Raw genomic sequence first — 14,840 nt, forward strand, 5'->3', positions numbered from 1 at the left:
CAGTGAGGGTCTCACTGCTGAGACCTCCATTGATCCTGAGAACGGGGGCCCCATGCCCCCTCCTCCTCACTGCAGGCGTACTTCACCTCCTGCATTGAGGGGGAGATTGAATGGTGCTGCATTCAGGCATGCACAGTGCCTCTCCATTTACTTTCGGTGAGCCTGCTGGAGATAGCCGAGTACACGTGCTTGCCAATTTTTATCATTCCTATTGAGATGAATGGAGCGGAGGTGTGGCCAGTGCTCCATTAAGTCTGACATCACTGCGGTTGGGAGAACCGACCTTGCAATGACAAGAAGAGGAGGACACAAGACCCACTTTCTCAGGATCGGTGAGAATCTCGGCTGTGAAACCCCCACCAATTATAAAGCTATACCCTATCCACAGGATATGGGATACCTTAAGATTCTGGATTAACCACTTTAATTTGTAGTCCAGGAAAGGCAGGCTCATTACTCTTTCAATAGGCCACTAAGCCAGGATGCCAAGGCAAACTGAGATAGCTTGTGATTAGAGGCCAAAGATGGTGGCCATGATCTAGAAGACATAAGGGAAGAGTGATAAGTTAGATTGTTTAGTAAGCTGCCCTGGCTAGAGACATGAAATCTGTGGTCTCCAGTGGATAATCGCCACTTTTTTTAACTATTATATATGATTGAGACAAACCTCACATTCTCCATGTCTTCTAATGGCTAGCAGGATTTTTATTTCCCTTTTGAGCTGTTAAGCAGTCCTCTAAGAAAGTTTGAAAAGTTAATTGTTTTTGAACTTTCACCCTGAGGAGTGTGGTCAAGCACATTGAGACCAGTTTGTACCCAGAACTTTAATTTATTCTGTAAGATTCATTGACAATCCAGATTAAAGATGAAAATGGGGTCATTGTCAGGAGGACTCAATACATGTCAGATTAACTAACGGGTTTTGTTAGTAAATGATCGGGAGAAGTGGTTTCAGCTTTTCACCCAATTACTTGTTTTGAAATTATTCAGAAAGTTTTTCGGAATACTGACCGAGGACAAACCCTAATTCCTGTTCTTTGCCATAAAGAAGCTATTTATGTACTCTGAGGAAACAACCCTGTACTGTGCTACACAGATTGCAGTGATCTCCTGTCATTCACTATTTTACAAGGTTAATTTTGTATTGCATGGTAGATACTGTTGATGTGATTTGGTATTATTTTCTTCGAGGTTCTTCTTTACGGTAACTCGGTGTCAAGCTGCTCTCCGGGTTCTTTCCAGTTTCAAATTCTTCACTGGGCATTGACAAGATTGAGGAAGTATAGGGTGGGGGCTGCCTGATTTAGGCAAAATACCATCTGTGAAATGACCTGAGAAAAGAAATAGTTTCTTTGACTTGTAAGGGCTTGTTTACTAGTGCTTGAGTAAAGATTGATTTTGGTTACTTTAAAATATTCAGACTCAAGGCATTTTGGGTCTTCATTTTGGGTGTACGGGCGTGCCAAAACATTCGTGAACGAAGTTCCATGCAGCATTGCTCTCAATGGGGCCGCCGCTGTTGCCGGTGGCCCCATTGAAAGCAATGACCTGCCAGCAACCCCTGCAGTGATTTTCAGAGGAAGGGCTTTAAATATAAGCCCTTCCCTGAAAATCATCTCTAGCTGTAGTAAAAAATATATATACTCACCTGTCCGCCGATGCCGGGGCATAGTCGCGTCTAGCCGCTTGTTTTCCCTGCACTGCTCTGAAGCTCTTTCAGCAGGCAGGGATTTAAAATCCCTGCTTGCTGAAAGGGCTGTGTCTGATTGGCTGAGTGCTCAGCCAATCACAGGCAGCTCAGCCATTCATTCGATGACAGCTGAGTGCTGCCTGTGATTGGTCACAACGCGCAGCCAATCACAGGCAGTGCTCTGCCATTCAATGAATTCAATAAATGGCTGAGCCCTGCCTGTGATTGGCTGAGCGCTCAGCCATTCAGACCCAGCCCTTTCAGCAGGCAGGGATTTTACATACGTCTGCTGAAAACCAATGTAAAATCCTCCCATGCCACACGTCTATTTGAACCATTGTTCACATGTCTGTGTTTTAGAGGCATGCAAATGCACGTACCTGCAAACAGTGCTGTCACAATGTTCAGTGACAAGAGGACTCCCCGCAGGGAGTAAGGAATCCCCTGCCACAGCTGTGACAACTGTAGCAGAGGATTTCTTCATCTCCGTAGGGAGTCCCCTCATTACTGAACACTGTGACAGCATTGTTTTGCAGGTACACGCGTTTGTATACCTGCTTAACATGGACATGTGAACACAGCATAGGGAACCAATGGTTCTAATAGACACGCGGTTTTGTGCGGACATATGTACGAACATAAATATGCTTGAATAAACGAGGCCTAAGTCTGCAGAAATATTGCCCGTTGTATCCAGTGCGCTTTTTAATTCTTTCTATTGTAGCAAGCGAAAAATGGCAAAAATCCCCATGCTCACGGATCCCAAGGATACGCTGTAGGACTCCGCGGTCCGTAGATTAATTCTTTATTCCTACATGCAACGCGTTTTGGCAAGTTCCTAAGCTTGCCGAAACGCGTTGCATGTAGAAATAAAGAAGTAATATACGGACCGCGGAGTCCTACAGCGTATCCTTGGGATCTGTGAGAGCGGGGATTTTTGCCATTTTTCGCTTGCTACTTTGTATCACAGCCCGTGGGGGGGGGGCTGTATCCCAGAGTCGACTCTCCGGTGATTCGGATTTGGAACCCAAGGTGGTTTTCTTTGGCGATCGTGGATATCGGGTGCCAGCGGGCTCTCCGGATCGAGAGTCCCGCTGAGCACCAGGTGAGTTTGCTTACCATTCACCTACATTTTAAATATCTAAAAAATATGAGGCGCTCACACTCAATCCTTTTATAATTCTTCCTATTGAAAATACATGCGTTTTTCACGCACATGAAGTCGCATGTTCAGCCATGTGATTTTCTCAAAAATCACAACAGACTCGCAATTTTAGATGCGCGATATCTGCCTGAGTTCGCCCGCATGAATATACCCAAGTCAGATATTTTTCTCTTTTTTTATTTTTTTATTTTTTACTTTTAGTCTAGAGTGGGTGGATCCAAAATGAGTAGGAAATTTGGACTTGGTCGCCTTAGTATGGTCACATCCAACTTAATTTGCTCTCTGTTAGGCCTCATGTCCACTAGCAAAATTGATTTGCGGATTCCGCTGCAGATTTCCGCTGCGGAATCCGCATTCAATTTTGCCCAAAAGGAATCATTGGCCATCCGCAGTCAATTAAATTGAATTTTGCACCCGCGGATGGCAATTTAATAGATTTGCGCTTTTTACACGCAGGAGAAAAAAACGCAGCATGCTCCATTTTACCGCGGATCGACCACATTGCTAGCAATGGGTGCGGATATCCGCATGAAAAAAAATACCATTTAAAGCAAATCCGCGCGAATTGTATTTTTCTAGTGGACATGAGGCCTTATGTCTTCGGTCAGTCCATTCTCCCATCAGTAACCAACTTTCCTTCTCTCCTCATCCCAGCTCTTTAACCCCTTAGTGACTGAGCTTTTTTGTTTTTTCCATTTTAGTTTTTTCCTCCTCTCTTTTAAAAAATCGTAACTCCTTTATTTATCCATCACCGTCGCTGCATGAGGGCTTGTTTTTTTGCGGGACGAGTTGTATTTTTTAATGGTACTATTTAATGTACCATATAATGTACTGAAAAAACTATTTAAAATTCTAAGCGGAGAGAAATCACAAAAAACGACATTCCGCCATCTTTCGGAGCATCCTGGTTCTACGGCGCACAAACTGCAACGAAAATGACATGATAACTTTATTCTATGGTTCAGTATGATTACTACGATACCAAAGTTATATAGATTTTTTTTTTTTTTTGCTGTACCACTTGTATTTTTATTTTTTATTTTTTTACAGATATCTAATTTTTAAAAATTATTTTCTGCTCCATTTTCTGCGCACAACTACTTTTGTATTTTTCTGACAACATAGTTGTGTGAGGACTAATTTTTTGTGGGACGTTTGCGTTAGTACTATTTTGGAATACATACAACTTTTTGATCACTTTTTATTGCATTTTTTCCTGGGGATAGAATAACCGAAAAAGAGAATTTGTGGCGTTCTTAATTTTTTTTTTTTTTTTAGACATTCACCGTGCGCGGTAAATAATGCATTTCTTTGATAGATTGGGCTTGTACAGGCACAGCGATACTAGACATGTATTTTTGTTTTATGATTTGGATTCTTTTATTTAGTCTAACCAATAACCTGTAAAAACACAGTTCATTCATTACATCTTACTGGTGGATGATCCGCAGTGTTTCTGCCACGTGGAAACATACCCTATATGTTACATAAACCTACCCTTATAGTGTTTAGTCAGAACACAGTGTGCAACAGTGATTGCGAAATAGTTGCGCAATTACTTTTGTTCTTTTTATTAAGCGAGGTTAATGGCGAGCCGACTGGATTAATTCTATAGGCTGATTTCCAAAAAAATACAACAGCAATTGGATTACATTATTCTCCATAAATGGAAAACCTTGCATGGCAGAAAAAAAAGAATATCATATTTGAATTCAGCGCAGTAAAGTTACTATAAGCCGCCTGCTTACCGGTTACAAAAATTGTGTTGCACAGTGTTAGTAACAGTTTTGTGACCTTGGTATACTTTTTAAAGAATGACTGACTAGGAATAGTGAGAAATTGCCAAGAAGGGCCATATGTTACGGCCTTACGATGCCAATCTCTGTAATTTCAGAGAGGCTGATAGCGCTTTTCATGAATGATTTAGTGGAAGAATTGATTTGCCATTCTCATAACATATAGACATTGATCCATTGACTCCAACAATGTTACTAAGGCTGCTTTCACAGGGTTCACTACAGGGTTTCTGTCTACTCCGGTTTTGGAGGGGAGAAACTGAAATAAAGCTGAAAAGAACAGACCCATTTTTTCCCCCCATTGATTTCAATGGGGTTTTTTTTAAAAAAAAAACAGCAGACGAAAAGGCTTCATTCTGCTTCCAATTCCGTCAGGTTTCAGTATTTTTGGACAAAAAAATAACACCGCAAACTGCTATCTTTCTCTCTAATTAAAAAGAAAACGGAAACCTGATGGAATGGAAGCCTTTTCGTTTGCTTTCCTTTTTTTTTGAAACCCCCCATTGACAACAATGGGGGGGAAAAAATAATCCGTTTTTTTTTTTTAAGTTTCTCTCCTCCAAAAACGGAGCAGAGAGATAGAAACCCTGGACTGACCCTAAGGCTGCCTGTCCACGGGCGGGTTTGAATTGCGTTCCACACGGCGATAATCCGGCTGTGGGGAATGCAGTGAAAGCTCTCCATAGCGTTGCTATGGAGAGCGCTTCCCCCCCCCTGTCCACGATCGGAGAATCATTGCGATTCTCCGCTCGCAGCTGGCAATTCGCAGCATGATGCGAATTTACCGCGATTCTCCACGGTCAGCCTATCTGTCAGCTCCTCTCTTCCGGGCGGCGGTATCCCCGGCAGATCTCCGCCACGGGATACCGCAACGCCTGTGAACAGGCAGCCTAACGCAGGTGTGATGGCAGCCTAATACATGCAAAATATATATTTTCGTCCAAGTTTACGTCTTATACACAAATAAAAAGGTCGTTAATGTCGGATTCCAAGGAAGGTAAATCTTGGTCAAGTGGGATATTCAGAAAATGCAGATTTTGTCTGCTCCATCTTGAACCCAGTGAATCTGTTTGAAGGTTGAGATGAACCGTTCTTGACAGTGTTCTCTTTGCCATTGCTGCAGGTCATCCTGCTAATATTTACAGCTATTAAAATGAATGTGATTCAAATAGGAAGTCCAGAGCTGCAAAAAAGTGTCTTCTTGCTTCTTACTGCTTCACTTCACACCATACACATTGCTGTGGAAACTATTTTTAGAGCCAATTAAGAGATACATTGTTGTTACTACTGGGAAGGAAAGAAACAAGAAGCATTGAGTGGTTACCTGTGCATTGGTAGCATACTATTATAAGGAAATAATGGGATTATTATTATTTTTTTTAATATAATGGTTATTTTAATAGTTACTTATACTGTTTTGACTATTCTGAGATATTTCAAATTGAATAGCCACCATTAGGGCTTGGGAGCTTACTGAAGACAGATTTAAAGGGGTTTTCTGAGTGATCATAAAGTTATACAGAGCGGGAATGTGAAGAAATAATAAAGCTAAGGCCCAGCTAACATGATCGTATGTGTATAACGCAATGTTTTACCGCTGTATGAGTCGGCAGTGAGCAGACTATGGCGTCGAGCAGTGATTTTGCACTGTGCATGGCAGCGTATCATGTCCGCTGTCATGCACAGTGGGACTTGTTTCTTTTTGTTTTTCCGCTCTGTTTCTTAGTGGCATTGTGTATAAAATGTAATTGCGTATGTAGAGCGTTAATTACGTGCCCATAGGGACCAATAGGGCTCTGTCGCGCGTAATGCGTAATAAAATAGAACATGCTGCATTCTTTTTTTACGCAATAAAAAACGCTAGTGTGAGTGGGTCGATAAAAATCAATGTCCTTTCATTGACTCCATTCACCGGGTATATTATGCGCGTAATACTCGGTGAAATTTCAATTGTGTGAACCTGCGCTAAGCCATATTCGCGCTCAGATTCCCCACCAGTCCAGCACTACTGCTTCCATCCTTTGTGCTGGCTGTTGTGGTCATAAGTGGCTGCACGTCTAATTGGAAGAATGTGGCAAGTGGGGCTCTGTCCTAGGCCCAGTGTTGTTCCAGAATTTCATAAATGATCTGGAGGAGGGAATTGAGGGGAAACAGATCAAATCTGCCAACAACACAAAGCTAGGAGGGATAGCTAACACTAGGGAAGAGAGAAAGTGGATTCAAAAAGATCTAGAAAAGCTTGAACAAGGAGAAATCTAGGAAAGAAAAATGAAAAAGCACATACAGAATGGAATTGGGCTAAGCAGCAGCACATGTGAAAAAGACTTTGGCATACTAATAGATCATAGACTGAACATGAGTCAACAAGGTGATGCAGCAGCAAAAAAGGCAAGAAGTTACCAAGATGGTGAGCTGTCTGCAAATCATGTCCTGTGAGGAACGGTTAAAGGATCTGGGAATGTTTAGCTTGCAAAAAGAGAATAAATAGTGATTAAAGTGACCGCGCTCCAGCAAATAGTCGACGTTAAGAGAGGACTCCACACCAAAAGGGCCACTTCAATTTTCAGACAGATTTTCTGTAATTTTTAGATCCCAATGGGTGTAGGGAGAGCAGTAGAGGAAAAGATATCAGAGGTGATCCACCTTGGTAATAAATAGAGATGAGTGAGCACTAGAGATGAGCGAACGTACTCGGACACGCCCCTTTTTCACTCAAACACCGCGATTTTCGAGTACTTCCCTACTTGGGTGAAAAGATTCGGGGCGCGCCATGGGTGAGTGGGGGGGGTTCACCCGAGTACGGAAGTACTCGAAAATCGCGATGCTCGATCGAGTAATTACTCGAAACGAGTACATTCGCTCATCTCTAGTGAGCACCCAAATGCTCGAGTCCGCGTTATTGGAGTCGAGGTTTTCGTAAAGTTTGAGAGCTCTACTCGAGTAATGAACCCCTCGAGCATTTTTGTATGTGGGATGCTGGGTGCCAATTTTTTATTTTTTTATTTTTTCCTAGGTGTCTCCCTCTCTTCCTCTCCCAAAAACTGGGGCGGTGTCGAACACAGCTTGATGCTCCGCAGAGTATGTTCGCTCAACTCTAGTAATAAACTGTGTAAGAAAAGAAAAAACAACAGTACCAGTTTTTCTGGTGGCGCACACAGCTCTGCTTTATGCACGTCACACATACACAGTTTTGCTACATGCACATCACACACACAGCTTTGGTACATGGGCATGTGACAGACACACATAGCTCTGCTACATGCCATGCGCCTCGCAGGCACAGTTCTGCTACATGCCATGCGCCTCGCAGACACAGTTCTGCTACATGCCATGCGCCTCGCAGACACAGTTCTGCTACATGCCATGTGCCTCGCAGACACCTAGCTCTGCTACATGCCATGCGCCTCACAGACACAGTTCTGCTACATGCCATGCGCCTCACAGACACAGCTTTGCTACATGCCATGCGCCTCACAGACACAGCTCTGCTACATGACATGTGCTTCACAGAGACAGCTCTGCTACATGATATGTGCCTTACAGACACAGCTCTGCTACATGACATGTGCTTCACATACACAGCTCTGCTACATGACATGTGCTTCACAGACACAGCTTTGCTACATGACATGTGCTTCACAGACACAGCTCTCCTACATTGCATACATCCATGCTGACTATACACATTACACACACAGCACATTACACACACAGCTCTATTACTTTCATCCTGATTCCCACACATGACATACACAGCTCCTGGATACAATGATCAGCCCCTGGTTATGTGATCCCTGACTCCATCCACACAGGTGATCACATGACGGTGACATCATCACAGGTCCTGGTAGTTTCTGTCAGCTTATTCAGTATACAGTACTTTCTACTAAACTCCAGAATGGCTCCTCCCACAGTAGTGACATCACTAGAGATGAGCGAGCACCAAAATGCTCGGGTGCTCGTTACTCGGGACGAAATTTTCGCAATGCTCGAGGGTTCGTTTCGAGTAACGAACCCCATTGAAGTCAATGGGCGACTTGAGCATTTTTGTATACCGCCAATGCTTGCTAAGGTTTCCATTTGTGAAAATCTGGGCAATTCAAGAAAGTGATGGGAATGACACAGCAACGGATAGGGCAGGCGAGGGGCTACATGTTGGGCTGCATCTCAAGTTCCCAGGTCCCACTATTAAGCCACAATAGCGGCAAGAGTGGGCCCCCCCCCCCTCCCAACAACTTTTACTTCTGAAAAGCCCTTATTAGCAATGCATACCTTAGCTAAGCACCACACTACCTCCAACAAAGCACAATCGCTGCCTGCATGACACTCCGCTGCCACTTCTCCTGGGTTACATGCTGCCCAACCCCCCCCCCCCCCCCGCACGACGCAGTATCCACAGCGCACACCAAAGTGTCCCTGCGCAGCCTTCAGCTGCACTCATGCCACACGCTGGCCTCATAGCCACACCACCCTCATGTCTATTTATAAGTGCATCTGCCATGAGGAGGAACCGCAGGAACACACTGCAGAGGGTTGGCACGGCTAGGCAGCGACCCTCTTTAAAAGGGGCGGGGCGATAGCCCACAATGCTGTACAGTAGCAATGAGAAATATAATCCTGTGCCACCGCCATCAGGAGCTGCACACGTGGGCATAGCAATGGGGAACCTATGTGCCACACACTATTCATTCTGTCAAGGTGTCTGCATGCTCCAGTCAGACCGCGTTTTTTTATAAATAGTCACAGGCAGGTACAACTCCGCAATGGGAATTCCGTGTGCACCCACAGCATGGGTGGCTCCCTGGAACCCACCGGCTGTACATAAATGTATCCCATTGCAGTGCCCATCACAGCTGAGGTAACGTCAGCTTTAATGCAGGTGGGCAAAAAATTAATTGGATTACACTGTAGGCGAGGGCCCCAAAAAATTGGTGTACCACCAGTACTAATGTACGGCAGAAAAATTGCCCATGCCCAACCAAGAGGGCAGGTGAAACCCATTAATCGCTTTGGTTAATGTGGCTTAATTTGTAACTAGACCTGGAGGCAGCCCAGTTAAAATAAAAATTGGTTCAGGTGCAAGTTTCAACGCTTTCATGAGCATTGAAACGTATAAAAATTGTTTACAAAAATTATATGACTGAGCCTTGTGGGCCTAAGAAAAATTGCCCGTTCGGCGTGATTACGTCAGGTTTCAGGAGGAGGAGGATGAATATTATACACAGATTGATGAAGCTAAAAGGTCCACGTTTTTGATGGTGATAGAGAACAATGCTTCCATCCGCGGGTGCAGCCTACGTATTGTTTAGGTATCACTGCTGTCCGCTGGTGGAGAAGAGAAGTCTGGGGAAATCCAGGCTTTGTTCATCTTGATGAGTGTAAGCCTGTCGGCACTGTCGGTTGACAGGCGGGTACGCTTATCCGTGATGATTCCCCCAGCCGCACTAAACACCCTCTCTGACAAGACGCTAGCCCCAGGACAAGCAAGCACCTCCAGGGCATACAGCGCGAGTTCAGGCCACGTGTCCAGCTTCGACACCCAGTAGTTGTAGGGGGCAGAGGCGTCACCGAGGACGGTCGTGCGATCGGCTACGTACTCCCTCACCATCCTTTTACAGTGCTCCCGCTGACTCCGCCTTGACTGGGGAGCGGTGACACAGTCTTGCTGGGGAGCCAGAAAGCTGTCAAAGGCCTTAGAGAGTGTTCCCCTGCCTGTGCTGTACATGCTGCCTGATCTCCGCGCCTCCCCTGCTACCTGGTCCTCGGAACTGCGCCTTCGGCCACTAGCGCTGTCGGATGGGAATTTTACCATCAGTTTGTCCGCCAGGGTCCTGTGGTATAGCATCACTCTTGAACCCCTTTCTTCTTCGGGTATGAGAGTGCAAAGGTTCTCCTTATACCGTGGGTCGAGCAGTGTGTACACCCAGTAATCCGTAGTGGCCAGAATGCGTGTAACGCGAGGGTCACGAGAAAGGCATCCTAACATGAAGTCAGCCATGTGTGCCAGGGTACCAGTACGCAACACATGGCTGTCCTCACTAGGAAGATCACTTTCAGGATCCTCCTCCTCCTCCTCCTCAGGCCATACACGCTGAAAGGATGACAGGCAAGCAGTATGGGTACCCTCAGCAGTGGGCCAAGCTGTCTCTTCCCCCTCCCCTCCTCCTCCTCCCCCTCCTCCTCCTCAACGCGCTGAGATATAGACAGGAGGGTGCTCTGACTATCCAGCGACATACTGTCTTCCCCCGCCTCTGTTTCCGAGCGCAAAGCGTCTGCCTTTATGCTTTGCAGGGAACTTCTCAAGAGGCATAGCAGAGGAATGGTGACAATAATGATTGCAGCATCGCTGCTCACCATCTGGGTAGACTCCTCAAAGTTTCCAAGGACCTGGCAGATGTCTGCCAACCAGGCCCACTCTTCTGTAAAGAATTGAGGAGGCTGACTCCCACTGCGCCGCCCATGTTGGAGTTGTTATTCCACTATAGCTCTACGCTGCTCATAGAGCCTGGCCAACATGTGGCGCGTAGAGTTCCACCGTGTGGGCACGTCGCACAGCAGTCGGTGCACTGGCAGATGAAACCGATGTTGCAGGGTGGCAGCGTCCGTGTGGGACTTGCGGAAATGTGCGCAGAGCCGGCGCACCTTTCCGAGCAGGTCTGACAAGCGTGGGTAGCTTTTCAGAAAGCGCTGAACCACCAAATTAAAGACGTGGGCCAGGCATGGCACGTGCGTGAGGCTGTCAGACCCTGCAGCAGTTCGTGGGCCGTGTGCCTCTTCTCTCCTAAGCTGAGTAGTTTCAGCACGGCCTGCTGACGCTTGCCCACCGCTGTGCTGCCACGACGCGCGACACCGACTGCTGGCGACGTGCTGCTGCTGACACATCTTGATTGCGAGACAGAGGTTGCGTAGGAGGAGGAGGAGGAGGGTGGTTTAGTGGAGGAAGCATACACCGCCGCAGATACCACCACGGAGCTGGGGCCCGCAATTCTGGGGCTGGGTAGGACGTGAGCGGTCCCAGGCTCTGAGTCTGTCCCAGCCTCCACTAAATTCACCCAATGTGCCGTCAGGGAGATATAGTGGCCCTGCCCGCCTGTGCTTGTCCACGTGTCCGTTGTTAAGCGGACCTTGCCAGTAACCGCGTTGGTGAGGGCGCGTACAATGTTGCGGGAGACGTGGTCATGCAGGGCTGGGACGGCACATCGGGAAAAGTAGTGGCGACTGGGAACTGAGTAGCGCGGGGCCGCCGCCGCCATCATACGTTTGAAAGCCTCCGTTTCCACAACTCTATACGGCAGCATCTCCAGGCTGATAAATTTGGCTATGTGCACGTTTAACGCTTGAGCGTGCGGGTGCGTGGCGGCGTGCTTGCGCTCCAACACTTGCGCTAGCGACGGCTGGACGGTGCGCTGAGAGACATTGGTGGATGGGGCCGAGCACAGCGGAGGTGAGGGTGTGGGTGCAGGCCAGGAGACGGTAGTGCCTGTGTCCTGAGAGGGGGGTTGGATCTCCGTGGCAGGTTGGGGCACAGGGGGAGAGGCAGCGGTGCAAACCGGAGGCGGTGAACGGCCTTCGTCCCACCTTGTGGGGTGCTTGGCCATCATATGTCTGCGCATGCTGGTGGTGGTGAGACTGGTGGTGGTGGCTCCTCGGCTGATCTTGGCGCGACAAAGGTTGCACACCACTGTTCGTCGGTCGTCTGCACTCTCAGTGAAAAACTGCCAGACCTTTGAGCACCTCGGCCTCTGCAGGGTGGCATGGTGCGAGGGGGCGCTTTGGGAAACAGTTGGTGTATTATTCGGTCTGGCCCTGCCTCTACCCCTGGCCACCGCACTGCCTCTTGCAACCTGCCCTGCTGATGCCCTTGCCTCCCCCTCTGAAGACCTGTCCTCAGTAGGCGTAGCAAACCAGGTGGGGCCAGTCACCTCATCGTCCTGCTGCTCTTCCTCCGAATCCTCTGTGCTCTCCTCCCTCGGACTTACTCCAATTACTTCTACCTGAGTGATAGACAACTGTGTCTCATCGTCATCGTCCTCCTCACCCACTGAAAGCTCTTGAGACAGTTGCCGGAAGTCCCCAGCCTCATCCCCCGGACCCCGGGAACTTTCCAAAGGTTGGGCATCGGTCACGACAAACTCCTCCGGTGGGAGAGGAACCATTGCTGGCCATTCTGGGCAGGGGCCCGGGAACAGTTCCTGGGAGTCTGCCTGCTCCTCAGAATGTGTCATTGTAATGGAGTGAGGAGGCTGGGAGGAAGGAGGAGCAGCAGCCAGAGGATTCAGAGTTGCAGCAGTGGACGGCGCAGAATTCTGGGTGGTCGATAGATTGCTGGATGCACTTTCTGCCACCCACGACAGGACCTGCTCACACTGCTCATTTTCTAATAAAGGTCTACCGCGTGGACCCATTAATTGTGAGATGAATGTGGGGATGCCAGAAACGTGCCTCTCTCCTAATCCCGCAGCAGTCGGCTGCGATACACCTGGATCAGGAGCTCAGCCTGTGCCCACACCCTGACTTGGGCCTCCGCGTCCTCGCCCGCGTCCACGTCCTCTAGGCCTACCCCTACCCCTCAGCATGCTGTATTACCAGTAGTGCAGAAACAGAACGCTGTAATTAAATGTGCCGCTTATTGGCCTGTGGTTGGAGGCTGACTTCCCTTACGGAACGCACAGCAGATCCAGGAAACAATTTTGCGCAAGGCTGCTGTAACGCTTAGCTGCGTATTAATTAGGACTACTACCCCCAGCAGATAGATACTGTAGGCAGCGTATAATATTATGTATACTGTTTCCCTCTGGCGGGATGACGGCGCTGATGTAACAGACACAGCAGATCCAGGAAACAATTTTGCGCAAGGCTGCTGTAACGCTTAGCTGTGTATTATTTAGGACTACTACCCCCAGCAGATAGATACTGTAGGCAGCGTATAATATTATGTATACTGTTTCCCTCTGGCGGGATGACGGCGCTGATGTAACAGAGACCGCAGATCCAGGAAACAATTTTGCGCAAGCCTGCTGTAACGCTTAGCTGCGTATTAATTAGGACTACTACCCCCAGCAGACACGCAGTAAACTGAAGACGGTCACAGGCAGCCCAAATATAGTATTTTTCCCCAATTTTTTGGAAAAAGCCCGCTGCCTATATAGCCTGAATATCTCTTTCCCTGCCTCACCAGTACTGGCCCTATACTCTGTATAATGACTGCAGACTGCGGATGCAATGCTCTGCACGGCCGATATACAAAAAAAAAAATTGTGCAACACTGCTAAAAGCAGCCTCAACAGTACTGCACACGGTCAGATGTGGGGTTCTTGAAGCCTAAAATCACTCCTAACGCTCTCCCTATAGCAGCTCCGGCACCAGCAGCACTTTCCCTGATCTCTGTCAGAATGCATCTGTGGCGAGCCGCGGGAGGGGCCGATTTATATACTCGGGTGACACCTGATCTCGCCAGCCACTCACTGCAGGGGGGTGGTATAGGGCTTGAACGTCGCAGGGGGAAGTTGTAATGCCTTCTCTGTCTTTCTATTGGCCAGAAAAGCGCGCTAACGTCTCAGAGATGAAAGTGAAAGTAACTCAAACATCGCGTGGTGCTCGCCTCTAGTAACGAGCATCTCGAACGAGTATCAAGCTCGGATGAGTACGTTCGCTCATCTCTAGACATCACCGCAGGTCCTTCAGCCCACCGGATCTCTGTGGTGGAGATAGGTCGGTGTCTCCTCTCAGGACCGCTGAGTTGTGTCTGACATAATAGCGGCTTAGTTGTATTCTGTAGGATGTTACCAGGGGTGGAGCGATGACGTCATCAGGGGGCGGAGCATGAGAAGCACACACACACGCACACGGACATGCTTGACAAAGACCAGTGGCATACTGGTCGAAACGTTGCAGCCATGTTTGAAATGGAGGAATGAAAGTTTTTTTTTAACTTTTCTACTGCATCGTTGTGCTGCCGCAGACTATGTGTCCTTTTATGGGTTATATTGGAACTTTAGTCCGGGTCCCCTGTTTGTGGCTTTGCACTTCTGGATCCTGCCCTGTGGGCAATAGGTGAGTGCTGCTTGTAAAACCTTTTTTTTTTTTTTTTCTGGCATACATACGGACAAGTGGTCGTTAGTAGTTTCATATACTTCTATATACATCTCACAGATGAAAAAAGTAGTCAAGGAAAAAGGTTTTTTTTCTC

The 14,840-nt window shown here is 47.5% G+C and overlaps 1 protein-coding gene across 1 annotated transcript in view; it reads left to right on the forward strand.

Moving 5' to 3' along the window:
• Positions 1-14,840, forward strand: part of SH2B2 (SH2B adaptor protein 2) — a 102,737-nt gene that overhangs the window by 48,638 nt on the left and 39,259 nt on the right. The gene's annotated exons all lie outside the window — the stretch shown is intronic.

This window comes from Eleutherodactylus coqui, chromosome 4, assembly GCF_035609145.1.
Source record: "Eleutherodactylus coqui strain aEleCoq1 chromosome 4, aEleCoq1.hap1, whole genome shotgun sequence".
Taxonomy (NCBI): Eukaryota; Metazoa; Chordata; class Amphibia; order Anura; family Eleutherodactylidae; genus Eleutherodactylus; species Eleutherodactylus coqui.